This window comes from Buteo buteo, chromosome 3, assembly GCF_964188355.1.
Source record: "Buteo buteo chromosome 3, bButBut1.hap1.1, whole genome shotgun sequence".
Taxonomy (NCBI): Eukaryota; Metazoa; Chordata; class Aves; order Accipitriformes; family Accipitridae; genus Buteo; species Buteo buteo.
The window spans coordinates 56523742-56550394 of record NC_134173.1 but is presented as its reverse complement, the minus strand read 5'-3'; the positions used below and the strand labels follow the sequence as shown (position 1 = coordinate 56550394).

The following is a 26653-nucleotide window of genomic DNA, read 5'->3' as shown; positions in this document are numbered from 1 at the left end:
AGGTTAATGTGACATCCTAACTGCCACAATGATAACTGTGGGTTAAAACAAAAAAGCTTTCTAAGTTTAACAGTAGTTTACAAAAGAGTCTGTCAAGATTTGGAGACCTAAACTTCAACTTAAAATACCAGCTGGGTTATTGTATTGGAAATGTGCTTCTTGAAGTCTCCGTTGGTCTGTCACTGTGCTTCATTCCTAATGAACTCAGGATATGAAGATGCTGAACAAGAAGGAATCCTACTTTTGCACTAAATCAGCAATCTTGCATATTGAATTACTATAAGGACTCTTAAAATGTCAAATATCTTTGAACAATTAATATTGACAGGAAAAGATACAAGAGGCAGATAAAGTAAATTAGCAACTGAAGAAAACTTTCCTTTCAAAAAATACTTCTACCACCAAAGGACAGTGTGTTAATGATGAATAGTAAACTAATCAGAATGTCATAAATTAGCCTTAAATGATGGAAAAAAAATACCAATTGAAGAATGGGCTATGTTGGATTATTTATTTAGTCATCATTTGCCAGGACAATTTGCCATCCCCTCATCTCCTGTGGCCCAATAAAACAACAGTAACAAGCATTTATTGGCCTGATCCTAAGAAATACCCCAGCCAGACCAAAATTTTTAAAAAGGCATCTCAAGCAGCTACTTGTAAATCACAGAAAAAAAACTAGAAGGCAAGACTCAAAACCTATCTCAACGGTTCTTTTTCTTCTTTGCCTTTTATTTCCGCTTCCCTCCCACTGCCACCACCAGATCAGAAACTTCCTTCCTAGCCACAGCCCCACGGCTGCAGCACCCCCATGGGCCAACGGTGAGTAAGAGGGCTAAAAGCAATGACTTAACTACTTCAGGCTAACAAGACTTTGTGCTCTGCCTGTACTCCTCCAGCAATGAGTTGCAAACAAAAATTAATACAAAGATACAGCTTTTCTCTTGCTTTCCTTTGCCCTCTCTTTATGTTTTCTTTTACCCTCCCTTTACGTGTGTTTGTCAGTAAAAGGAAGAAGAATCAAACTAACAATGGTCGCTAAAGCCCATCTGGTCTAGTTCTTTTCTTTTTCCTGATGGGACATCTAAAGACTGTCAGATGTTGTGAAAAATAGTTTTCTTTTTAAAAAATCCCTTGCTAGCATGAAAACATTAAGATGGACTGTTAAGAAAAGTGTTATTTAGCATTTTACACTTTTAAATCTTTCAATTGTTTTCCTTCCTTTCCTGTCATTTAATCAGAGATTTTTTGTGGTCAACCTTTCCATAAGATTAAGCAGGCCCAAATCTCTTTTCTCAAAACTTTTAATTTCTTTTAGCTGTTCAGCAATATAAAGCTATGCTGTTAAACTATTTGCTGAAGTCATTCATCCCCTCAAAACTGGCAGACTATCACTCCTCTATCACAGCTCAGCTACTCTATTATTATTAATCTGCACTCTGGCAGCCTCCTGAGTGTTAAATGCTATATGAAGTATAAGACAACATGACCTCTCCTACACCAAATCAGCATTTTCAATCACTAAACAAAAAAAGACAGGGGAAAGTAATACAATATACAAGTTAATAATACCATATACCCACAGGGTAGGTAATCGCCATGAGGTCAGAAGCACACCTTGCTAAAACTTGAGGCTTTTGTAAGGTCAAGCAGCAAAATTATTAGTTTCACAATTCTATTTGAGAAAAACCAACACAATTTAATGAACAAAGAAGTGAACTGGAATTTATTTTTCTAACTATCAATTACATTGTGATCGGCAAAGTTACTGGTTCACTGCAAAGACAGAAAGGCTCACTAACTACAGCTATTTAAGCCTTCCATTTTACCAACTGCTACAATGTTAACATTGTGTTCAAATAATCTGTTTTCACACTGATATAAAGACAGAGTAAATGGCAAATACATAACATTTTTTCATTTTTTGTATAAAGTATACTTTAAAAAGTTAAATCCCACTTTCCATCTCAGAAGAAAATAACTAAGGTCATCCTTTGATTTACTGCCAAAACTTTTCAATACAATTTAAGAGATTATTTAGAATCTTAGAAAGAAAAACTACAAATTCATCTAGCAGGAAGTGCTGGTTCTTTCTGTGCTTTAGGCAGGCTGTGTGCATCACAGCTGAGATACAGCACTGCCCTCATAACCAGGAGCCACCACCAATGGGAATGACCATTCCTCATCCACACTCTATCGTGCACATAAATACACTCCAAGTAATACAGAGCCTCTATAGTCACAGGCTGGCGTGGAGAATGACGTTGATACATTTTATAAAAATAATACGTCAGCAAGCCAATTATTTTATCCCATGTTTACACCAGTCAAGCTAGACGCTCTCTTAACTTCAAATCAGATTATATCCGCTTCACTTAGCATACTTAAAAAAAACCCCTCACTACTGTATTTGCCACTTCTCTGCTTTGTACTCCTTAATAACATGAAAGAAAATGTTACATAAAGTATAAACAATTCATGTATCGAATGCAGACAATTAAGCAAACTATCCTACCTAGTCTCAATAAAAAGTAATTTCAGGATGTAAACACGTCATCAATGCATAGTTAAAAAACAAATTTATATTCTCTTTTTATGAATTTAAGTATCAATTCTCTGTAATATGTGAGGCATCCCACTTCTGTAGTACAAGTGTACATTCACAGACAACAAGCTTCTGATTCTGCCACAAATACACTTACAAAGAAAAAAAAAAAAATTCCTTTACACTTGAGAGTTGTTCTAGAGTTCTCCCAGTGCTGCCAGAGACCATAAAAGAGAGCAATTTTTTGTCTACAGTGTATAAAAAAAAACAAACTTAAAATTACTGTCTTAATATGTTCTTTTTGTGGTTTTAAGTCACGCTCCTACTTTAATAAGTACATTTTCATGAATTTTCACCTCCACTAATATCTCCAAGATAGCACTGTTCTGACAATGAAACAAATTTTATTTCAATTTACTTATTTTTCACTGTGCTATATTTTATGTTACCTTTAACCTCTATTCATTATTAGCAGAATTATTTACCAAATTCCTTTTCCTGATATCTGAATATTTTTATGATGAAGAACATAAGGGAAAAAAAACCCATCAGTTTAATTAGCAACTATGAAGTGCTAAGATTTTGTTTCGGGGGGGGGGGGGGTGTCTTTTTTCTGCTTTCTGAAAGGTGATACATTTAACCACATGTATGTGGAACTCCATACTGTCATTCATGTCATACTTAGCCATTTTTTAAAGCATAACCACATGATGGGTTGCCTGTTCCCTCTACTGTTCTCATATACTGTACTAAAGACATAATATTTCATACAGAGAGCACCAGCCCCTATATCCTAACAAATGTAAAATTAACCTTATTGAGGTTTTAGAGTAGATTCTGGATTTTATTTTTAGCAATGTGTGTGCCATACTTTCTCATAAATTATTTTTCAGTTCAGGTAGGTATAGGTTAATGAATATTCTTCTTCATTAATAGACAAGGATGACCATGCACTTCCCATTATAAAACACTGGTTTGAATTGCATAAAACTTTGTCACTTTTCAACCATTTGGCCTGACATTCTACATCACAGGTATTACTTCACACTGCATTTCTTTAATAACCTCTATAAAGGTTTCTCTATTTACAGAAACAAGCTGCAAGAGAACAAACTGCTTTATTTTCAAAAAATGACCACAAAATCTGATTACACCGTACTGAGCAACATACTTTGGAGGAAGGCCTTAACATTTAAAAAAAGATGTGCCATTGGTCATCATATGGAAATCAAGCAAAAAAAACTTCGGGAGCAACTTCAGATCACACATACTAAAGAGAATTCTTAGATTTTAGAAGCCAAATCCTCCAAACATTTCATCTGCAAGGAGACTCTTCTAACCTGGGCTGAACAAAACCATATCTGAAATGATAACTCTGAGCTTCTATGAGTCATATCAGGTTTTGATCCAGACACTTGAAATGAGAATAGAAAGGCTCTTTCTCCTGAGCTCCTTGCTGGGATCAGGCATCTTACAGGAGATGCATTATAATCCTCTATAAATCCTAATATGTATTACACTTATTTCCCACCTCAGCTAAAAAACAGAACCCACAACTATCAAGCATTCCTCTGCTAATACTGCTGACAGTCACTGGCAGCATATCCCATCATGCTCTTTCTATGCATTCAGGCAGAAACCAATGAGCAGTCACTGGTAACACTTTCTTAGCTCCTGTAACAGAGACAAGAGTGGTCACCCTGAAGGTTCCATCCTTATGAGGATCACTGCAAGGCAACCTGATGTGCTATGTTCACGCATCATCACTTCTGTTTACAAAGTGAGGAACTGAAGAGTTAGAAAATATATCAGAAAATTAGCATTGTTTCTGTGATCTCTACTTGGATTCTATGCATGTGTTACAATAACTACATCATCGCACATCGTTTTTACCAACAATCCTATGTCTCACTTAGCATAGTGTACGAGTCAATTATATGGAACTTAGTGACTGGGCCTGAAAGTAGCTCATGGTCGCAAGAGCATTCCAGACACCTTTAGAAGGCCTTGAACAGAATAAACAAGAAGACAGAAAAAGAAAGATCCCAATTAGAAAAACAGGGGTGCACATTCCACGATAAAGGAAACGTGGCACAAACAACCTCAATTCAGCAGTTTATCTTGACCAATTAGACTGAGACAAGTTTCGCATGTTTTAGTTAATATAGCCAATTATGTCCTATGTTTATGCGCGTGTACAGAGTTAGTATAACCAACTATATCTTATGTTTATATGCGTGTACAGTGTCGATATAACCAATCACATTTTATGCTTGTGTGCGTGGACACTAAATGCTTGCATGCAGCAGCCAATCAAAGCTTCTTAGGAACTTAGAGAATTGTATATGAATGATCAGCTAGGCTCAATAAACTGGCAACTTTGATCATCATATTGGTGTCCTGTCGTCCGTCCCACATGGAATTTCACAACAGCATAGTTCAGCTAAGCAGCAGTTATTCAGTATTTTGTGTTCGTTTCAGATGTCCTCATCCTCCCCATGCTGAATTTAATGTATACTATTCAAATCTAGCTCTCACCACATAATTCAGTATTTGCAATAGACTTTTCAGTTATTTTTGCTACTATAACCTGAACCTTTAAAAAAGAAAGGTTATTTATCACTAGTAAGAAATTCTTCAAGATATGTAATCCATAGACAGGTTCCCACCAAGTGTGAGAATCATACTTAAACATTCAAGATCAAGCATTTTAGCTTGAGAGTTCACACAGATTCCACTATTTCCTGTGCTGCTCACCCACAGCTTTATGGCAGAACTTCTCTACCAGATGCTGCATCACATTTGGAGGTCACTGAGGCATAATGCTTAGCAAGAGTCATTGATCTGCAGATCTCAAGGATGCAGGTTCTCTTTGCAGTTGATACTGTCATCACCGTCTCAGGCAGTTGACCCTCACCCCCAGTGTAGCTAGAGTGTAGCTAGCTGTTTCTTAGTGTTTTCATACCAGTCAAGAAACAATTCTGATAGCCTTTACTGTGAGGGTCTTCATGTACCTCTGATTTAGAGACAGAAAGATAACAGTATTTTGTTTAACATACATAAAATATAAATTATTCTAGACACCCAGGATGGAAAGTGACGTCCAGGATGTGAAGCAATGTCTCAGTTCTGGAACAATATACATTAAAAAATGGAAGAATTATCTTAATTTAAAGAACACATTGGAACTTATCCTGGATCACTTCCTACATGAAACCTTACTCAGAAAAACATCATATAGAGAGAATCATCCATAAGTCTTTCTACTTTTCAGGCAAAAATGGCAGCCAACAGAAAAGATGTGTTTGTCCAGAGATGAAGGAGTGACTTTATTGCCAGAGAATAAAACACAGTGAAGCACACGGGCACCAAACAAATCTACCATCACCATCAGTGATATCATTTATCAATGTCTGAATGGCAGAGAAAAGTCACCTCCAAGTACAATAGTGAAAAAATTACTCATAATGAGAACAGTTGAGGAACTGGAAGTAGAACAAAGGAATGTCGCTACAGTTTCGCAACCACCTGAGTAGCCACGTGTCACAAGTTAAAGAGGTTTCTTTGTTCCATGCAACACCACTAGATTCTGAATAATCCCCAACTCTCATATCTCTGTAGTGGAGCTTTTAGAAAGTAACTCTGCAGGTATACTGGGTCTGTCTGGGATGGAGTCAATTTTCTTCATAGAAGCCTGTATGGGGCTGGGGTTTTTTTGGCTTTGTGACAGTGTTGATAATGCACCAGGGTTCTGGCTATTGCTGAACAGTGCTTGCATCAAGGCTTTTTCCCAGTCTGTCCCTCCAGAAGTGGGCTGGGGTTGGCAAGAAATTGGGAAGACACACACCTGGGATAGATGATCCAAACTGATCAAAAGGATATTCCATACCATATGACATTTTGCTGAGCAATAAAAGTTCAAGGAAAGGACAAGGAAGCAGAGATAGTCATGGTTATGGAGTTTGAACTGTTCTGTGTACTGAGGCCAAGTTTACCAGAAATTGGTTAAACATCTGCTTGCTAGTGGGATGCAGTGAATAAATTCCTTTGCTTTGCTGGCATGTGCAGCTTTTGCTTCACCTCTTAAACTGTCTTTATCTTGATCCACAAATCTTTTCATGTTCCTTTTATTTTATCCCCATCCCACAGGAGAGGGGAAGGCACGAGCAGCTGTGCTTAACTTCCAGCCAGGGTCAACCCACCAAAGCAGAAGAGGAAGAGCTTCCTCTAGTGCCTCTGTGCAATGGGAAAGACCATGATATTAAGGTCAAAATGATGTTCTAAAGACCAGTTCTGAAGATGATACACACTAGGTAATAGACTAATTTTGAAAATTCCTTTCTTGTTCAAGCACAAGTCCAGAGAGAAACCCATCCGACATTCTAATTAGATTGACCTAAACTGCCAGACTGGAAGTTACATCTGAGTGAAACTCTCAGACAAGTTGTTTTGAGACTTTTTTGCAGTTCCTTCCTATTTCTGAGCTCAAACGTCTGGCAATCACTACAGTTCTTTCAAACATGTCTTCACCCAGACAGACATCCAAGAAGGTAAGAATGGCTGTCTGACAGAAGGATGCTATACTGCATGCCAAGGAAGGCCTGAAGCCAGAGGATTTTTTTAAGAAGCAGCTTTGTGAAGAAAATGAAGTCCATTAAAAAGTTATAAGAAATGAACTTCCCCCTGAATACAAACAGCCAGGAAAAGAAAAAAAAAGTAAATAAAATGTAAGTAAATAAAGCAAATACAAACAAAACAAAAAAAAACTATAGAAGAGTTCCAAACAAAGAGAGGCTGTTCCAACTTAAACATATGGCATCCAGGATGTGCTTCATTCATTTGCATTTCTGAGGAAAGTATATGGGGCTGAATAGGAGCATGGTGCACAGAAATGACTAAGGATAACAAAGTTCTTGAGACCACTGTAAAAATCACTCAGTCAATATTAGGAACTACAGAATCATAAACTAAAAGGCAGTAACCGTTCCATCGGTCATCAGGATTGTTCTTTACTGTGTACCTAGAGATATAATGTTTAGTCTTGTTTTGAAAGAATCAAATAACAAGAGTTCTGGCAATCCCTGTAACAGACTACCCCATAGACTAATAAGTCCTCATTCCCAGAATTTTTTTGTTAAAAATTTGCACTTTTTTCACTTCTTCTCCTTGATTTGCTTCTAAAAATGTGCCGACTGCTATATTCTTCTCCTTTTACTAAACCCTGTAATAACAGGAAAAAATAAAAGAATTCACATTCTTGATCCTTTCCCAGGTTCTTGTAAACAGCTTCGTAGTTCCCTGAACAACTTTTAATCCATCAATTTACTTCTTACCAGGGGCCTTAAAAGTGAATGCAATATTCTAGCAAAGGTCACACAGAAGATAACAGGAGAGGAATGGTAACATCTCCAAAAGAATGGAAATTAATTCACACACTATGCCTACATTAGGAATGTTTTTCATGGATAGGAATTCTAGTATACAACTGAAAAAATCTTACTAATTAAAAAAAACTGTTAAAAGAGAAAGACTATACTTGAAGAAAATAGTCCTTTCTACTGAACATGCCATCCTGCTTTAAAAGTTTAAGTGTGTCTCCATTAATAGTTTTGCCATCACAGCAAGTTGTTAATTACATTTTTATACCACTATTTATGCTGGTAGGAATCTCACCTAACTGTCCCAGTGATGCTTGGGCTTCTAAACGCTCAGATTACTTTTGCGAAGTTACCTCTCCTTCTGGTTGCAAAAGCAACTCCATGTTTGCTGGGCACTCAGCAGACAGACGTACCTCATGTCTGCCTCTACCTTAAGTCTGCTTAGCAGTTGCAAGATAAAGTCAGACTAATTAAAGTTTAAAAGTAAGTCAAACTAATCTTTGTCTTTCAAAATCTGTTGATTCTCAAGGAGAAAAAAAAAACAACACACACCAACTAGACTTAACTTGTCTAGATTTCAGTAAACTTTTAAGCTATGCCTCAAGGAAATTACTTGCACCAGTCAGGAACTGACCCAAAAAGATATTGTATCCTATTAAAAGAGGAAGCATTGAGCTGAAGGAACATAAAAAGTTCCTCTAGAATTTACCTCAGGAAGAATTTTTTTAAAATTTGTCATTAATCTCAGAAATAAAAGTCGGAGCACAACATGTATTTTTGCTGACACCACCAAGTAAGGCACACCACTAGAACTAAGGCAGACAAACACTTTGTACAACATAAACTAACTGACATGAAGTAAAATCACCACAGAAGTGGGATGAGAGCCTGTGTGGTTGTGTCACACGGAGCTGGGACCACTGAAACAGTCGTTACTCTCCAGGGATCCCCTCAGGACTCACCTCTGACCTGCAGCCTCACACAGCTGCCACCACCAGCCTGTGGAGAACCTTCCAGAAGGGCAGGCACAGCCCACACAGTAACACCCAATCATCAGTCGCCACAGCATCTCGAGCCAATCAGAATGAGGCCTTCCCTCCCCACACCTATAAGTGACAGGGTCAGGGTCCACTGAGGCCTTGTGGCAGTGGAGCTGGGGAGCTGGTGGCAGCAGCAGTGACCACCACAGCACCACCGAGGACTCCGGGCAGTGAGGTGAGGGCACCCCACAGCCCCGCACCCGGACTGCCCTGGTCAGCCCGACCTCTTCTGGGACTGTGCTCTCTCTCTTCACAGGAGGCTGTGTGAGGAACCGTAGCACTGACCCCAGCTTTGCTCCCGGCCATGCCACCTACCCCGCGGAGCAGGGTGGCTGTGTCACTCGTTAACGTTAAATGTATCCGTGATTAAGTGTGTGGCTGGTGTACGAGCTCATTCAGTCTCCACGCTCCCATTTCCTTCTTGAACTGCTACAGACAGTTGTGCTAAGTACAAGATCACGCATTTAAGAAGCCAATAGACAAAAGGCATTCAAGTTCACAGAATGACTAGGAATGGCCAATAATTAGCAGAATAAAAGAGAGCAACTGGAGAAAGGGAACCAGTCCAGCCACTTCTGCTAAAGGAAGGAGCGCCAATACCAACACACAGATCCTCCTAAAACTTCATCTTGAACACACAGTCCTGTTTATCCCTCTTCAAGAAAGATGAACTTATACCTGAAGAGTTAGGGGCATGATTAGGGAACAGGGAGCCTAATTTAAGAAACAGGATGAGAAATTTGAACTGTAGTAAAATAGATGAAAAAAATGGAGTAAAAGTAGAGGCAAATATCAGAGAAGGAAGAAAAATGTTAAAGAACAGGTATAGATCATCTGGGACTGGTTTAAACAGGAAATTAGAAAATGGTTTCTGGCTCTAAAGAGAGCGGTATACTAGCACACCTTCAAAGAAGAAAAAGTGAGAGCAAAATACACGTAAACTAATCAAGCTCTACCTTTAAAATAGTTATGAAATGGACTATTAAGACATGCTTGTCTGAGAGGTAGAGTTTGGACCTGGTAACCTAAGGATCATTCATTCCTTCTAGGGACTCATCTTCCATTCAGCTACACACTAAAAAGACAAGGATGAAGAATAATTATCAGTTTTCCTTTTAAAAGCAAAACAATCAATGATTTTTTAATTATGACATTGGTACTAAACATGCGTATACCAGTAGCAACCTGGCATTTCTTCCCTTTGCCTCAAACACTTCCATATCTTTATATGTGCATATGCCCCACACATAAAAATATCTACATTTTCAGTAGTTAGTTATAAAGGTGCCTTGGATATTGAAGCTTACTAGTAAGACTTGGAAAATAGTCTTCAGTAAGTATTCTGTGTGTTATGTGGAATCCTCTGGCTTGTAGGAGCCTTGTACATTTTTCAAGCACTGCACTCACAGAACACAGTGCAAATGCAGTACAGTAGGTGCTTTATAAACTTCCCAAAGCTATCAGGAAAAACTGTAATGCTAAATTTTCTAAATGTTATTAAAAAAACCCAGAGATGGAAATGGCTATTAAAGATTTAAATAAATAAATTTAAAAACATTAACACCTGGCAAGAACAGCACTCCATCTGTTCTGTTATCTAAATTATAGTCACATATACCATTTTAACAAGATTTCCAGGTAAGTAAATAGATCTCATACTATGACCATATACACATATATCTATATTCTCTAAATTGTTCCAATTGGCACTGCTTTATTCCTTTTAAGGCAAACTATAAATTCTTTACAAAAATTCTGAGCAAAAAAGATGGCAAGTTTTATTCCATAAAGTTATAATCTCATTTAGACCACATTTTCTATAATTTCTTTTACATTTGCATATATAACTATTACAGTCTAACATATAATAATAAAAGTCTGTCTTGTAGTTCTGAGGTGCAAAAAGATTTAAGTTCAGTAACTGGACTATTAGAAGGCGGATGAATAATATTTGTATTCAAATCAACTTCTGATATTATCAATTTAATAAAATTATCAAACTACAGGAACTCCTTATCTGTACTGTACTTAGGGACAAAACAAATCTGAGAAAACCTTCATATGGGGCATTAAAAAGTTTTAATTAAAATATATGGGTTTAATCCTGTATTTAGTGCATTCTCAGTTTAAAATGGCAGTTCTCAAAGCTTGGATATCGTCACCTAAACACAAGGCAAATATGAAAAAATAAACTTTGGTGAAAAAATTCCCCAGTGGTGAAAAGCTACTGGAATTTGTAGCTGATTGAGAAGAATTGTAAGAAATCTTAAAAGACTGAACAGACAGGTAACTAAACGTTAAATAATATTCACTGTGGGTATGTACAAAGTAATGCACATGGGAAAAATAGCCCCATCTACAGATATAAAGCTCGCTAATAAATTAGGTATTACGTTTCAGGAAATATAACTTATAGTAGTGGTCAAAAAAAGCAAAAGCAATAACTTTGGGGGTTTATTATGAAAGACAATCTATTACTATATCACTTGATAAAAATATGGTATGCTTGTACCTTTAACCTCTCAGTTCTAGTTACCACCCCTCAGAAAGAATAAAATTTATTCAAAAAAACTAGCAGCAGAAAAACAGAAGCAGAAAATTATTTCCATATTGGAAAATCTATACATGATCCTTTTAAGGACCCAAGATCAAACTGAGATAAACTGAGATTGTCTAAACCATAAAAAGAAGCAATTGAGGGGGAATATAACAAAAGTCTATCCAAACACAATGAATGTGGTCAAGGTGAATATGGCTTCACTACCTTCCTCAGAGAAGTAGAGCTATGTGGTGCCTACTAGAGTTATAAAGTAGCAAATTTAAAAATAAATAAAACTGAAGGCTTTTCTTTCACACTGCTTTCATTCATTCAGTTGGGAACATGATACACAGTATGTTGTTAAAAGCACAGGTATGAATGGATTCAAAAAAGATTAAGAGAAATTTATACAACAGATCATCAGTACCTCTCATGCCCAGTGGTGTGAGTACAATACCCAGCTCAGCAAGTCCTAGATTCTGGCAAAAAAAATTTCTGAACAAGGATAGCTATGAAAATGCTCATTGAGATATTCTTTCCTAAACATTCATGCCTGGCCACTGTCAAAGATACCAGCCTCGATACCAGTCCAGGGGGACCAATGTGGTAGTTTCTACATTTTAATAATTTAGTTTGTAATTCAAAAAAAATATTATTTTGTCTTTCTTTTCTGTTATTGAGAAGGTGAGACAAAACAAGGTATTTATTAAATAAATTCAAAGAGATTTACAATGCACAGGTAATCCAGATCATTCCCCACTCTGCAATGAACTGTAAAACCAGTGTAGTTCAGCCTCCCTAACTGTCAAGATGGAGACTTTGTTCCAACTCTTACAGAAAACCTAGAAAAAATGCAGAAAAAAATTATTTTTATTCCAGTTTTGCAGGGAGAGGGGGAAAAGACACATCTCCTCTAGTATTTAAAGATTAGTTCCTGAATTGCACTACTTACTGGCTTATTAAGTCAGGTTACTAAAACTGAGGGAAACAATAGTTTCCTTTACTGTTTCAATTCCTGATGTCTCTGACCTTTGCAATACGTACATCAAGTTATGTATCAGAAGACTCTAAGAAAGGCATAGTGCACTGTTTCTTTCCCAGCACATTTATCAATGAACAGTCAATAATTACATAGTACAGAATTTCAAATACTTATCAACATACTAAATCACGTCTGTCTTAACCTCATTTTATTATTGCCCATCCATAACTTTCTCAAGAGAATGGCAAACTTAGTGCCTCATATTCCTGTGGAAGTTGAAAAATACTTCTTCACCACTATTTGTGGTGAAAAAATTAAAAGTCTAAGGATGCACTTACATGACATCTCTGATGTTGAAGGTTGTTAATCTCCTTGGTACACGACTGTATCATTTACTGAAAGTCCCCTGTGGCCCCAAATCAAAACAAACTCTTACTTGCTTCTTCTGCAAAACCCCAGTTTGTCTGATACATCTGCTATGTTCTGTACATTTCTATTGGATAAAAGATCATTCCATAACAAATAATATTCCTGATACTATGTGATTTAAAAATAATTTTAAAAAATCAATATCTATATCCCCAGCTTCATCCAACAGGTTTCACATTATTTTTAATTCTATTCCTCACCAACCAGTAGAACAACAGGGGCTAGTGTTACACACCTGATACCAAACTTTATCACAAGCTACATGACTCATGCCCAGTAAACAGATCAATTGAAAGGTATTACAAAATGTAAAACATATTTGGTTTGCAAAATCACTTCAGTTGCGGTGCCCTCTTGTAAAGCTATCTGTAGGAAGTGAAAACAGTAGTCTTGACTTAGTATGCTTTTTCTCAGCATTCATTTACAATACACTTCTATGACTAATTTGCCTCATTAATTAATACTTTGTGTCCCATCAACACTAGCTTCTTGTATGGCCCTTACCATAGCATATTCTGTGAAGTCTGAGAGTTCTCATAACATTTCTTCGTGTGCCATGCTCTGTAAAAAAGCCCTCTAGCTTACCGCTTAGATTTTTCGGTCTCTGACTCTGCTATATCCTTTTCCATATATTTTCTTCAACACTTCAGAAATCACTGTCCTAGCAACATTAAACTAAATTCGTACCCATGACAGTTGTCTCAGGCATGCATAGTAGTAAATGTGATTGCTTTCTGTATCATCTTATACCCTTAGCTTGGGAAATGATTACTTATAAAGATCTCTTTAATATAAGAATATTTAATGTAATATGACCCTCTGTTTAACACAAACGGGAATTCCTACTGCTCCTGAGACACTTGAGCCTCATGAATTGACAATTTTTAATCCACAATTATTTTAGCATTTGACGAAAATTTAATACCTTAGTTTATCACAGGTATTGCAAGTCTATGAAAGCAATCCCAACTCCCACATTTTGCACTTGCGGTAAAGACAGAACAGCTTTTCTGGTTCCTTAATCTGACAGAGGTACAACAGCGCACCCAATCTGTAAATGGTAGAATACACAAGTGAAGCTTGGTCCATAGGGATCCCAGAAGTGGCAAAATAGCATTTTGGAAAGACCCACAGCGTCATTCAAACACAACTGGCAATGATCTGCCAGGGCTTGAGCAGTGTTGGGCTTCGGGTCAATAACATAAGGAAGAAAGAAAAGGCAAAACAAGAGCTAAATATAGGCATAACTATACTAAATTTAAAAAGACATAATAAAACATGCTTGGTGATTTCACATGGCCATATTACCAACAGACTTTCTGATCTGTGCCACTTTGGAAAAAAAAAAAAAAAGAAGGAAAAACCCCACACCTTCCTAAAACTCTCTTGGAAACTGCTGAGAAGTCCTTTAAAATATATGTGCATAATATGGCACAAAATATTCCCAGTAGATGGTCATATAACCATTTGGGTGGCCTCTTTCCTAAATGTTCTGTAGACCAAATAGAAGACACCAGAGGAACACAAATTTAAATAGGAACCCTGATTTCAATACACACTCTCAAAAAGTAAGTCTGTAAAAATTTTATTGTGCTAAAAATTGACAAAGATCTGATATCCACTGTTTCTTCATTCTCTGTCTGGAACAAATGGGCAGTGACTAGACTCTAAGAATGCAAAGCTTTTTGATGGAAACCCAGAGATTTCCCACTGGTCTTCTCTGATCTTCTACTTTGTACTTGAAGGAAAAGGGTCTGCTTTTCAAAATGAGGACATGAGGAAATTTCAAATTTTCTCTTTACTCAGAATTCTCCAAATTTCTCTTTAGGCAGCTTAATCTTCTGTCATCTAGTCCTTCAGACTCTTTGGACAGCCTGTCATTTTCTAACAGAAACTGAAAAAAAAGAGAATTTAAATAACCCAAATTTCCGAAGGACAGAAAGAACATGCTTTCAGTGCCATCACTATATTCTACTCCAGACAGAAGCCCTGAAAATCTTCTCGACACACTTCTCATCTTTGAGGACAACGAGCTTTTGGTGGTCAGGCACCATCCAGGCACATAACACTCCCCAGAAAGTCCAATTCTTATTTAGAATGAGCAAGGAGTTCAAGATGGGAGTAAAGGATCAAGCTAAAAGGTGAAAAGTCCAGTTTGATTCAAATTTCTTTATATGATTTCAGTCTGCCATGGGTATCAGGTACAGAGACTGAAGCCATAAACTTTCAGAACATCAAAACTGATCACCACACCACAAATTATTTCTAAGCTAATAAAAAATTCCTCCTCAGTTTCAAGGATCTTCAGAAAAAACAACCAACTCTTTCAAGAAAATTACTGTCCATCTGTAAGAAACAGTCTTGGCAAATTTGTTTTTATTTGCTATTTTATAAACAGCAACAGCACCATAGCGCTCCATGCTTTCACACAGATTTGCACATGTAGCCTGAAACAAGGAATAAATACAATTCTGGAAAAACATGCCATAGAATCATTCAGACTTGAACCAAGAATGGTGAAAAAGAGGGAAGTAGTTATATTCTCCCAAGTGCAACAGAGCAATTTGCTTCAGCCACAAGTCAAGTTTCAAGCTTTTTTCATTTGGAATGCTAAACAAACACAGGAGAAAAATATGAAAATAAAATCTTCCAGGTTTTCTTAGGATATAGTAATAATTTCCTCAACACCAGCAAGGGAAGTGAAAGTAGAATGTAATTTAGTCTTATAGTAAAGGTGTAAGACCACATCCTCAGCTAGTATAAATCAGCATCTTCCAAAATACTTTTCTGACTAGGTCACTCACTCTTCATCATTTGGAGCAATGTCCAAAGACAGTACAGCAGTAAGTGCATTTTTCTCAAAGCTGTTTATCTGTGAATAGCTCAGACACATTCCCCTTATTCTCTTGGCTCTCCTTGTGCAGATACCCATTCTTTTTTTCAGAGATTGACCCCTGACTAAGAGGGCAGCTGTCTGAGCCTGTGGAAGTGCACCAGTAAAGTAGTCCTGGGAGAAGAGCCCAACGTGAAATTCAGGTGGTGGAGGAAGCTATAAACCAGGAAACAGAAGGGGGCTGTTCTCAGGCCCCAACCTTTTTTAGAAAACTGTTCCAAAATTTTTCAAATTCTGACAGTTACAGTGACCAAAAAAAAACCCTAAAAAACAAGTGAAAGTGTGAAATACTGCTTACTTTTTATCTTAATCTCTTTGAATAATATCCGGTGATAAATGGAAAAAGAAAGAAAAAATCCACCATGTGTCTGACTTCGTAATTAGCTCGCTCCAATTCTATTTAAAGAAACTGATTAACAAAGATGCAGCCTTCAAAGAATTTTAAGGTTGAAATTGGTGTTAGTTCTGAGTGTTATTTACTATTCTCCTTTTTCATTTACAAATGTTTATTGTTGCCTCTTCATGTGTTCTCAGCATGAGCTCTCTTCTGGGTTGCCCAAAAATTAATGAAAGCAAAAAAGCATATTTAAGAGCAGTTCCTTTGGGGAATGTCAATCACAGTTACATTTTAACAAAACTTGCAGAAAGGCAAATAGTTACTACAAATTTTAGCATAATCCAGAGTAGACATGCACTTCTAAAACAACAAAAAGTCCTGCAAGCTGCCCCCAAATGCTCATGATATAAATTAGATAAGGAAGAATAGGGAAAGGTAGGCAATTAAATTTGTTCTCTATTATTCTCTAAGCATGGGACTAATTTAGTTTTCTGAGGAGTTAAACAAGTTTCTTGTTCTAAATGAGACAACAGAAGGCTATTTGTTAAGTGATAACAATAATTAGCAGTACATTTTGTTTGTTGGCAGTGCTGAATACACAGAAAAGAATATTTAAACACTATAGAAAAGAGGTAATAATGCAGTTTTTATAACAGAGGTTTAGCCCACTATGCTGTCAGATTCATATAACAGTGAAGCATTGGTTCAGCAAGAGATTTTAATCAAATAGATAAATAGAACAAAACCAATTTAACATTGTATGCCCATTCTGGGTGAAAACTGTTGGTTTATGTAGTTTCAGTAGTTAGTGGGGAGATTCCAGTCCCTAGTAAAGAGAGAGGTAGTCAGAGTTAATAATAATCTCTCACTGTACAGATTAGCTAGGCTGAATTGTTTTTCTTACCCAAGAAACATGTCAGATCACACATTCATAACAATTCAATATTTTTATTCATATTTCTGAGAGCACTCTTAAGGCATAAACATTGTTCTGTAACTATTTTCTGTAACTGACTGAAGAGTGAAAGGTAAAAGAGAGGAAGGAGTTACTTTCATTTGAAATACCAAAAAATCCAGACACGAGAATATTCAAAATCCACATACGGAAAGGAAGACACAAGGTTCAAACCTAGCAGTGATTCCGTTTTATAGAAGAATGAACACCAAAAATTCAGAAATTTTCCACAAAGTGCAATTATTGTTTTCGACCTAGTTTAATCTGGAGTCTGGGTTTTGCAACAAGCCACCTGACATGCTGCCCAGAACGAAGGGTCCTGGAAGCCCCAGCTGTCTCTGTTGCTGAAGAACTGAGGACTGAACAACTCAAAGGATGCAGAATACGGCTTCCCACCAGCCTGCCAGCGAGGCTGCCAAGGAGCTGGGGAGAGGAGCTGGCAGAAATTCTGGTTTCTCCCAGCAGAATCCAGATATCAAACCTTGTCTGGCTTCTAGCAGTACATGGAAAGTTCTGTCAAAAAAAAATCCTGACAAAAATTGAAAAGATTTTTTCATTACCTCGGTGAACACGCAAATCCCAACAAAAAGTTGAGAAAGTCTAACGAAGCCTTGAGTACACCCAGACCTCACTGAGGATGTGAAAACAAGCCAAGGAGCCCACAAGAACATACACCTTTTTAGTACTTCTGCACAATACACTGCAGTAGGAAACTCTCCCCTCAAGAACTTCGCAATATCACTTTCCACCTGGATCAGCCTTTCAGCGGTTACACTGAACAAAACTCAGACACTCTTCCTTCTGCCTTCCTTGGCCTCACATCTTCTGAATGCCATGTCTGATAGTGCATGCCATTCCTACAAAGAAAAAGTCACTGTAGGAGCAGAGTAACGGTTGCACTGGACAAAACCTGCCTGTGTCATAGAAAGCTCTTACAAGGAATAAGCACTGCAGGGGGAAAAAAGGGAGAGAGTGAAAGGAAGTCTGAAAGAGACAGTGAATGAAGAAAGAAAACAAGTGCTACCCAGTTCTGGCAAAGTCAGAATAAACGTACTATAACCTTAAATATTACACATCAAATAAAATCTTTCCCTTATCCCATTTAAAAATATACAAGGAATTTTTGTTCCCATTTTAAACTGAGAACCCTAAAATGATAACCTATATTGAAATGGAGTGTTAGACCATAAAAGAAATTGAAAAATACAGGGAAGATTCTGAGGCTAGCTGACGAGATCAGGAATGAGTAATACTTTGTCACAGATCACTTCTTTGATCACTTCAAATGAAACCAGAGGAACTAATAGCAGCCAGATTTAGTGCTGTGGTTTCTCCTTTCCTTGCCCTTTTTTTCTTTGTTTTTCCCTTTTTTTCCCTCCAATGTTATTTTACCTTTATTTCTGACCCAAAGAAATTTATGGCAGTGAGCTAAATTCATCCATCATAAATGTCCTCACAACAGATAGCCTGATTTATAAAAAGATTTTTTCTACTGTGTACAAGGCCTGAAAGGACAGGTCAAATAAACCCCACCTAATAGTATTCAACAGTAAAACTGTTAAAATAAGAATAAATGCTGTTATTCACTATTAGACTACAGCTAGGGGCACAGCAAGCTAATTGCTTCATTACAATGGACAGATTAGATTATTAAGAGTGAAATGATTATCAAGTGCACAGTCATGGGGTCATACTGGATTCTTCATTTCTCCTGGAGGCACAGTTGTACTGATGGCAAAGAGTGTTTTTAAAACCTTAAGTATCCAGGAGGCTGCACTTTTTCTTTTCAAATGAGGACACTGTCACTCTGATTCATGCTTTAATCATTTCCTGATCAGACTACTTCAACTTTTTCTAACGAGGATAAGAAAACATAACTTGTATAAATTCAGCAACCTCCCTGTCAAACAAGAATAACCTGGGTGAAGACACCTCACCACAATCTCTATGGTTAAAAACATCACTGCAGGCCAAACTGCAGATTTTGCTCTATAGATACTGCTATACTACACAGGCGTAGATACTACAGTGCAATGCACTCTGCTGGTAACAGAATTCAGGATAGGACCTCGGGTGAACCTAAACAAATCTTTCATTGTGCATCAGGACCCAGAGAGCCTCACATCTGAATTATCCAAACCAGCTATTTTTTATAGTATGCCATGGCTCTCACCTGATGCACACGGCGATGCTTCCTTTTTGTGGAAACCAGGGCACAGGGAAACGGGAGAAAACTGGTACACACTTTAATTTTGTCCTATTATGGAGTAAAACCTCAAAGTTGAGTTGCACACCTGGATCCAGAGAACTGGGACATGTACCAAGCTGCAGATACCAGGAAACGCATTCCGAGAAACTCTTGGATTCTCAGTATTGAGAATTGCATTCTCAATTTGGAACACAAGTTTTGCAACTATTTATTTTCAACTACAAGACTGAGCTCAAATTCATGTGCCCCTTAAAATGAATGGCCTGCCTTCCCATTGAAAACTTTTTGCAATAATGACATCCTTCCTCAAGGACAGAAAATAACAGAAGCAGAAAGAGAGAGACAAAGATGAACACACTAAGATACGAGTCTCGTGGATGATGTGCGTTTGCTCTATTTTTACTAAAAGCTCAGAGAAAGGAACAAAACCTACTTGTGCTGCTTCAGGGGCAACATTTGTTCAAGGCTGTGAAAATGTATTTTGGGAGTGCAAGGGGATAATCTGAGTCAGATTTGTTCTTTTTTCTAACCACCTCCTTCTTTGTGAGAGTGCAGACAATCCCCAAACTTGCTAACAAATGTTAAGGTCAGCTCCATCTCCACCTCTGCTCAGGAAACACCCACATAGCTGCTGGAGACGGAGCGTAGCAGGCCTCCTTCCTGGCCCTGAAAAGAGCTTTGTATCCCTCTTCAGCACGTAGTCAGGAACAGGACTGGGTGATTTCACTGTATGTTCAGCATTTTAGTGTCACTCTTACAGGCGCCTTGACTCAATCCATCCATCTTCTGACGAATTTAGATCAATCTGCTCTAACTAAAACTGGATAAAACAGCTTATTAAAATAAGAAAACACGGGAAAACAAAACTAGTGTAGAAATGCAGACTACAACTTAATTTAAGTGTGTCTGACAGATTGAGAGAGCACAAGTAGGTTGTAGCAAAGCAAGAAAGTGAGTAAGCAAATGAACAGAAACTGATAGCATCCAGGCTCTTGCATTTCGACTGGCACGGCTGTCTGTCACAAGCAAATTAAAAACAGCACTTCAGTTTGAAATGGTGCTGCTGACAGCACAGAAAAAACCTTCAGCTATCAAACGCCAACTGTTAGAAATAACATTAATTAAATACGCCCTTTTCAAATTTCTGTACTTTGATTCTTACTTGACTAAACTGGATAAATTTAACTACAGACAAGAGTTAATTTTGTTAGTACCCATGAAGATGTAGTCCTTTAGCAACAGACATATAGGAATTTGCCACCAAAAATTGCTAAAAGAAAGATACCGGGATAAAGATAATTCAAGACAGAAGACAACTATTTTTACATATTATCTACAACAGATAAAATAGTGCTAAAATGTTTTATAGTGTAACACAGAGAGTAAAAAACTTTCAATCAGAAAGATCTTCTTAATGAGACCCCGAAAGATATTGACTTGTTATTGCTTATTTTTCAAAAAGAATTTACATTTTTCACAAATATCGTAAATACACACATACAGAGGACATTTTAGATTTTTAATATTAGACAAATGCATGCATAATTTCTACTTTGCACATTATTAATTAAACAGCTTTCTTTTAGCTTTAAATCAGAAATATTCTTCAAATATTTTTAGATTCCAGAAAAATTTGTATAAAGACTGATTCAAGTAACTCAAATAATGAGCGTGCTCTTACAGGCTAGTTAACTGGCTGTAAAAAAAGAGAACGAGAACCACTGAAAGCCCTATTGTCCTCCCTTTATCTACTGCAAACAAATAAAAACCTAAAGCTGTATCTATATACAAGATGATGTCATAAGTGTAGATATCAAGTTGCAATTTCCTTCAACTTCCTTACTTTTTATTTTCATAAGCACAATACTTGCTACACATGCAATTATTCTTGAACTTTAACCCCAAAGCTTTATCATATTTGTGGAACGTACACAAGTTTCACAGTTTATTAAAATGCTAACCTTTATACTGTGCATATTCCACAAACTGACATTACACAAAAATATCTGGAGGTAGCAGAGTAGCCAAAGATGCGCAAGATTAACAAAGTATTTAAGATTAAAAAAAAAAAGGAAAGGAAAGGAAAAAAACTCTAGAAGCAACAGTGAACACAAGGAAGTGCCAACACTACAAGACTTGCTAATTTCTTCATTACTTTGTAAGTTCATTTTTAATAGGTACAGTGAATAGCTTGATTAATTTCAATTTTATAAAGGATAACCATCATTTTACTCGCTTGCTAGGGCATTCTGGGTAAACTGACTCACTTTTCTGTATCTATTTTACAGATTTTATCCACTTATCTACATCTAGTGGAACACTAGACATGATGTTTATCCACTTCAAGGAGGAAAAACATCATCAATCTTTGAAGAAATTACAAGCAAACACCTTACTGTGTAAGAATAACAAAGATATCAGCAAAATATTAGCAGCCAATCTACAATCTATGTTTTCAATACACACACCTCCAGCTCAAGCAGTATTAACAGTAAACCTAAGAAAATTCGGAAGCCTGTACAGTGATTATGGCAATACGATAAGGGTCCTCTGTATCAAGTGAGAATGGAAGAAGTCTTACAAGACCAAAGAATACAATTCCAACACGACACAATAGGGTTTTATTTGTTTCAAGATTTCCCCAGGATGGGCACTACACCTCACGTCAGACTGCTGTTCTCTCTGCTCTTCCACAGGCAGCAATGTCAGTCCAGGAACTACAAATTCACTGCTTAAATTCTACAGGAGAGGAGCGAGGCTGTCTGCAGTCTCTCACTCCCGCATGGCCATTATAGGTTTCGACATAAATGATGAGGAATAATGGGCCTAATTTTTTTTCTTTGACAATAAGATTAAATCAGAAGTGATCTAATGACATCAGTAGACTTACAACAGAATAAAAGAATGCAAGTTAAACCAAAATCAGGCTCAATCATTTTATTATGGAAACAAAATTTTCAGGAAAGCATCACAAAAAAGCGATAAAGCGTTTTATTTGCCAGTCATATGGCCTAACACAAGTATTTTCTTACAAGCTCCATCCATAAAAAATGAGTTGGTGAAAGTGTATAATTTAAAATTAATCTGTACTAAAATCTACAGGACTGACAGATTTAAATGTCCATCTCCCAGAACACTTTTATATATAAAATGGATATAAAATTACAAAAATTGGAAAATCCTATCTTCTATAACCTAAATGTAAGTAAAATTAAAGATATTAAACTAGCACTTATATAATTTAAAACATACTTGGAGCACTGGAAGAAATATATTATTTCTGGGATGGAAAAAAAGTCATCTTTAAGAGGAACATGCCCTCTATAATATCTTCCTTTTTTTCACAATAATTCCATTATCATCTCAGATAGATCTCTATTGAAGTTCCATCCTCATTTTCTACAGAAAGAAACATCTCATATAAGTGCATCTTCTTTACATACAGCATTAGGAGGAAAGACCTTTTAGTATTTCATTTTACAGTAATACTGGCATTAGAGCCAGCAGTACAAACCAGTAATGGATTCACTGTAATCCAGTCAGACACTGGACATTTGTTAAACCAGCCACTGAGACAGTCTGAATATTAACCTGTGAAAAAGTAAAAGCTTACTATACCCTCCAGAAATTTGTGTCTGATATTTATAGAAAAAATGTTCAAAAGGAAGTTAGTTTTAATAAAATTGCTGGCTTCTGAGTGAATATGACATTTTAAAAATGTATAATTTATTCGTATTTTGGGGCAGCAAATCATTCCAGAAGAGTAGGCTTTGATTCTGAAAGGAAGACCATCACACACATTTGGGGGTATAACACATGTTAACGTTAAAGTATTGCTTCTGTGGTAATTTTTACCAGCATTCTAGAGGGGAGGCATAAGAGAGGGGACAGCTGGTTTATTTTTCAATAAAATGCAGATCAAAGATGTCTGTTATAGCAATCTAAGAGGAAAAAAAACCCCAACATTTTCTAACCAATAGTAGAGTGTAGCTCCTAATGAATACTGGGCTAATATTAGCAACCAAGTAGTATAAAATATGTGAATATTTAATAGTCCTACATAATAGTCCTAGTCCTAATGGATTTATTTCTCTTCTGAAAGAATGAAATGTCCTGCTAAATATAGCATTGCTTAAAAATAAGACGGCTAGGTAGGCATTCAGAAAATTGCTACTAGCGTGGTAATATTTTTAATTGCTATATTTCTCAGTCATTTTTTCAAAAAATTCAATTAAGTCAATGAGGCTACATATCAGATGCACAAGTTTGCAAGTCTATAACTTAGCAGAAACAATTACTTTTATTATAATTAGAAAAAATTTAAATGCTTTTTCTTATGTGTTGGCATACACAGTAGCAATGGTAAGTTCACGCTTTGCATTTCTCTGTGTAGTCTTACAAACTTTCAGGAGTTCATGAGTTCATGACCGTACCATATTGAAATTCAATCATAATTGTTGTCATCTATGGGATTCACTATTTAAAATGATGTTTTAATAAGATATTAAATTACAACAAAATTATTGATAAGTCCTCTTTTTTAAAATATCCATGTAGTCTGTATTTCTAGTAAATTGCAAATAAACTTAGAGCCAAAGCCATCACATAATTTGAACAATCAGAATATCTTATCTCCATACAAAAGCTGAAATACTAGGGGCAAAGCAGCTCTCCCATTATTGTACACAATAAAAAGAGTGTCCGGTCACCTGTGAAAATATAAGAGCTTGTGTGTGCAGCAATTACAACTAGGACCTTTGCTACACATCTTTCATTATTTACGTCCCAGATCCCATTGGAAAATACAACACACAGCTTTCTAGAGCCCATTCACTTAGCCAGCTTCATCTAAGATATTTCCTCTGCCCTTTCTTTCCACGTCCTATGAGCTGAACAAACTTATTCCATTATGTCAGAAAATCAGAGTTGTAAGACTGTCTGAGGGAAAAAAACGTGCATATGCTGTTTGATATGGAGACACAAAACCTAGTTCTATCTGAACTAACACTGGCAATGGTCTTCCACCTTATTCAACAGCAAAATTTTATGAGCATTTTCTTTGTTTTCTTCACGAGAAAAACTCCGAGCACTAATTTTGGCTGCATTGACTCATAGACCTCAAACAGCACCTTCAAAACCAGAAATTATTTCATATGCGTTGACTGCTGCTTTTCTCAATGACTGCAACATACCAGTCATTGCAGACTGTGGAAATAATGGTGGAACAAGTCCATTGATCCCAGAAACTCCAAAAGTACTGTACCTGATCTCTCTCAGCCCTTCAGTTGTGCTAGCTCAGCAGCTTGCAGGACTGTGTGGTAAACCAGATCAGTTCTTTTTTGTAGCTTAAAAAAAACCACGTTGTGCTGAAATGGTGAAGGGGAAAATACTTTTCACTAGCTTAACTTCCCTGAAGCAGTTTCACTAGGCAGTTCAGCAGACACTTGCACCAGAGCCATGATGGAGCCACGGAGGCAGGAAGGAGCAGCTGGGCTGGCGATGGAGCTGCCTGTGCTGAACTGACAGCAGAGAACTGCCTGGGGTTCCAGAGCTGAATTTAGGCCCTCAGAGCTGCCTTCTGGAGAAGCCTTTCTTTCTCATGCTGTGCCAATTCCACAGAGAACCCAGGAAGAGTGGTGTCACTAGGCTCAAGTTAGCCTTTGTAAATGTATTTGCAAAATACTGTGGTGGGTTGACCTTGGCTGGCTGCCAAACACTCACTCCCCAAGTCACTCTCCCATTCCCCTTCCTCAGCTGGACAGGGCAGAAAATAAAGTGGAAAAGCTTGTGGGTCAAGATAAGGACACGGAGATCACTCACCAGTTACCATCACAAGAAAAACAGTCTCCGCTTTGGGAAGATTATTTCAAATTATTGCAAATTAATAACAGAGTAGGACAATGGACCTAAAAACAAAGCTAAAAACACCTTCCCCCCAATCCCTTCTTCCTTCCCAGGCTCAGCTTCCCTCCTGGATCTTCTACCTCCACCCTCCAAGCAGTGCAGGTGGATGGAGAATGGGCATTGTGGTCAGTCTATAACAGTCTCTCCGCCACTCCTTCCTCCTCACACTTTTCCCCTGCTCCAGCATGGGGTCCTTCCCATGGGATACAGTCCTTAGTGAACTGCTCCAACATGGCTCCTTCCTATGGGCTGCACCTCAAGAACTGTTTCAGCATGGGTCCTTTCCATGGGGTGCAGTCCTTCAGGAACAGACTGCTCCGGCAGGCGTACCCCCACAGGCCACAGGTCCTGCCAGGAGCCTGCTCCAGCACGGGCTCCCCACGAGGTCACAACTTACTTCAGAGCACATCCACCTGCTCCAGCGTGGGGTCCTCCATGGGCTGCAGGTGGATATCTGCTCCACCGTGGATCTCCATGGGCTGTGGGGGGACAGCCTGCCTCACCATGGTCTTCCCCACGGGCTGCAGGGGAATCTCTGCTCCAGCGCCTGGAGCATCTCCTCCCCCTCCTTCTTCACTGACCTGCAGGGTTGCAGGGTTGTTTCTCCCACATTTTTCTCACTCCCCTCTCTCACAGCTGCTACGCAGCATTTTTTATCTTCCTTTCAGCATGTTATTGCAGAGATGCCACCATGGTCACTGATGGGCTCAGCTTTGGGCTGACATAAGGGCAGCTCCTGGTGTCTTCTCACAGAAGGCATCCCTGCAACGCTCCCCCATCCCCAGCACCCAGACATGTAAACCCAATACAAACATTCCATACCAAAAAAGAAGTGATAAAAGTTTTAGTTAGGAATCCAGTCAGTTACATGTTTCCCTATAAATACTGATGTATGCAATATGAGCCTAATTATAAATTAAAAGGTGAAGAATAATCGGGTTGATGGGCAAAAGTTCAGTCACAATCCTTTCCTCCCTTTGTTTCACACATAGAGAAATTTTTTGAAGAAAAACTTTATTAAACTGAAACTAAGGCTAGAATACGTTTCACTAATGTAAATATAGAAACTATTATGCAGATGTTTAAACCATCCCTAAAAAAAGATACTAATGATGACCAAACATATTAAGAAATGGAAATGCACAGTAGAGCTCTTGTATAAATCTCCTTCCACATCAGGATAATACCATTCAGTAACTTTATAAATACTGAATAAAAGTTATTTATGTCCCAAGATAGAAGATATTTAATGGCAATTTCCCTCTTTTAACACAAGACACCATTTTTGTTGTGGGCAGCTTTACTGAACACCCAGCAGTGCCAATGGGAGGAAGGAGCTCTTTTAAAATAGGTCATCATTATTAAGGAAGTGCTTAGTCTTACTTGTGTTAGGAACAGCAGTCCCTTTGAAAGACAAATTTGTCATGAATTACTATAATAAA

At 37.5% G+C, this 26653-nt stretch overlaps 1 protein-coding gene across 26 annotated transcripts in view; it reads right to left on the bottom strand.

Moving 5' to 3' along the window:
* RIMS2 (regulating synaptic membrane exocytosis 2) overlaps positions 1-26653 on the bottom strand; it is a 489382-nt gene that overhangs the window by 449809 nt on the left and 12920 nt on the right. The gene's annotated exons all lie outside the window — the stretch shown is intronic.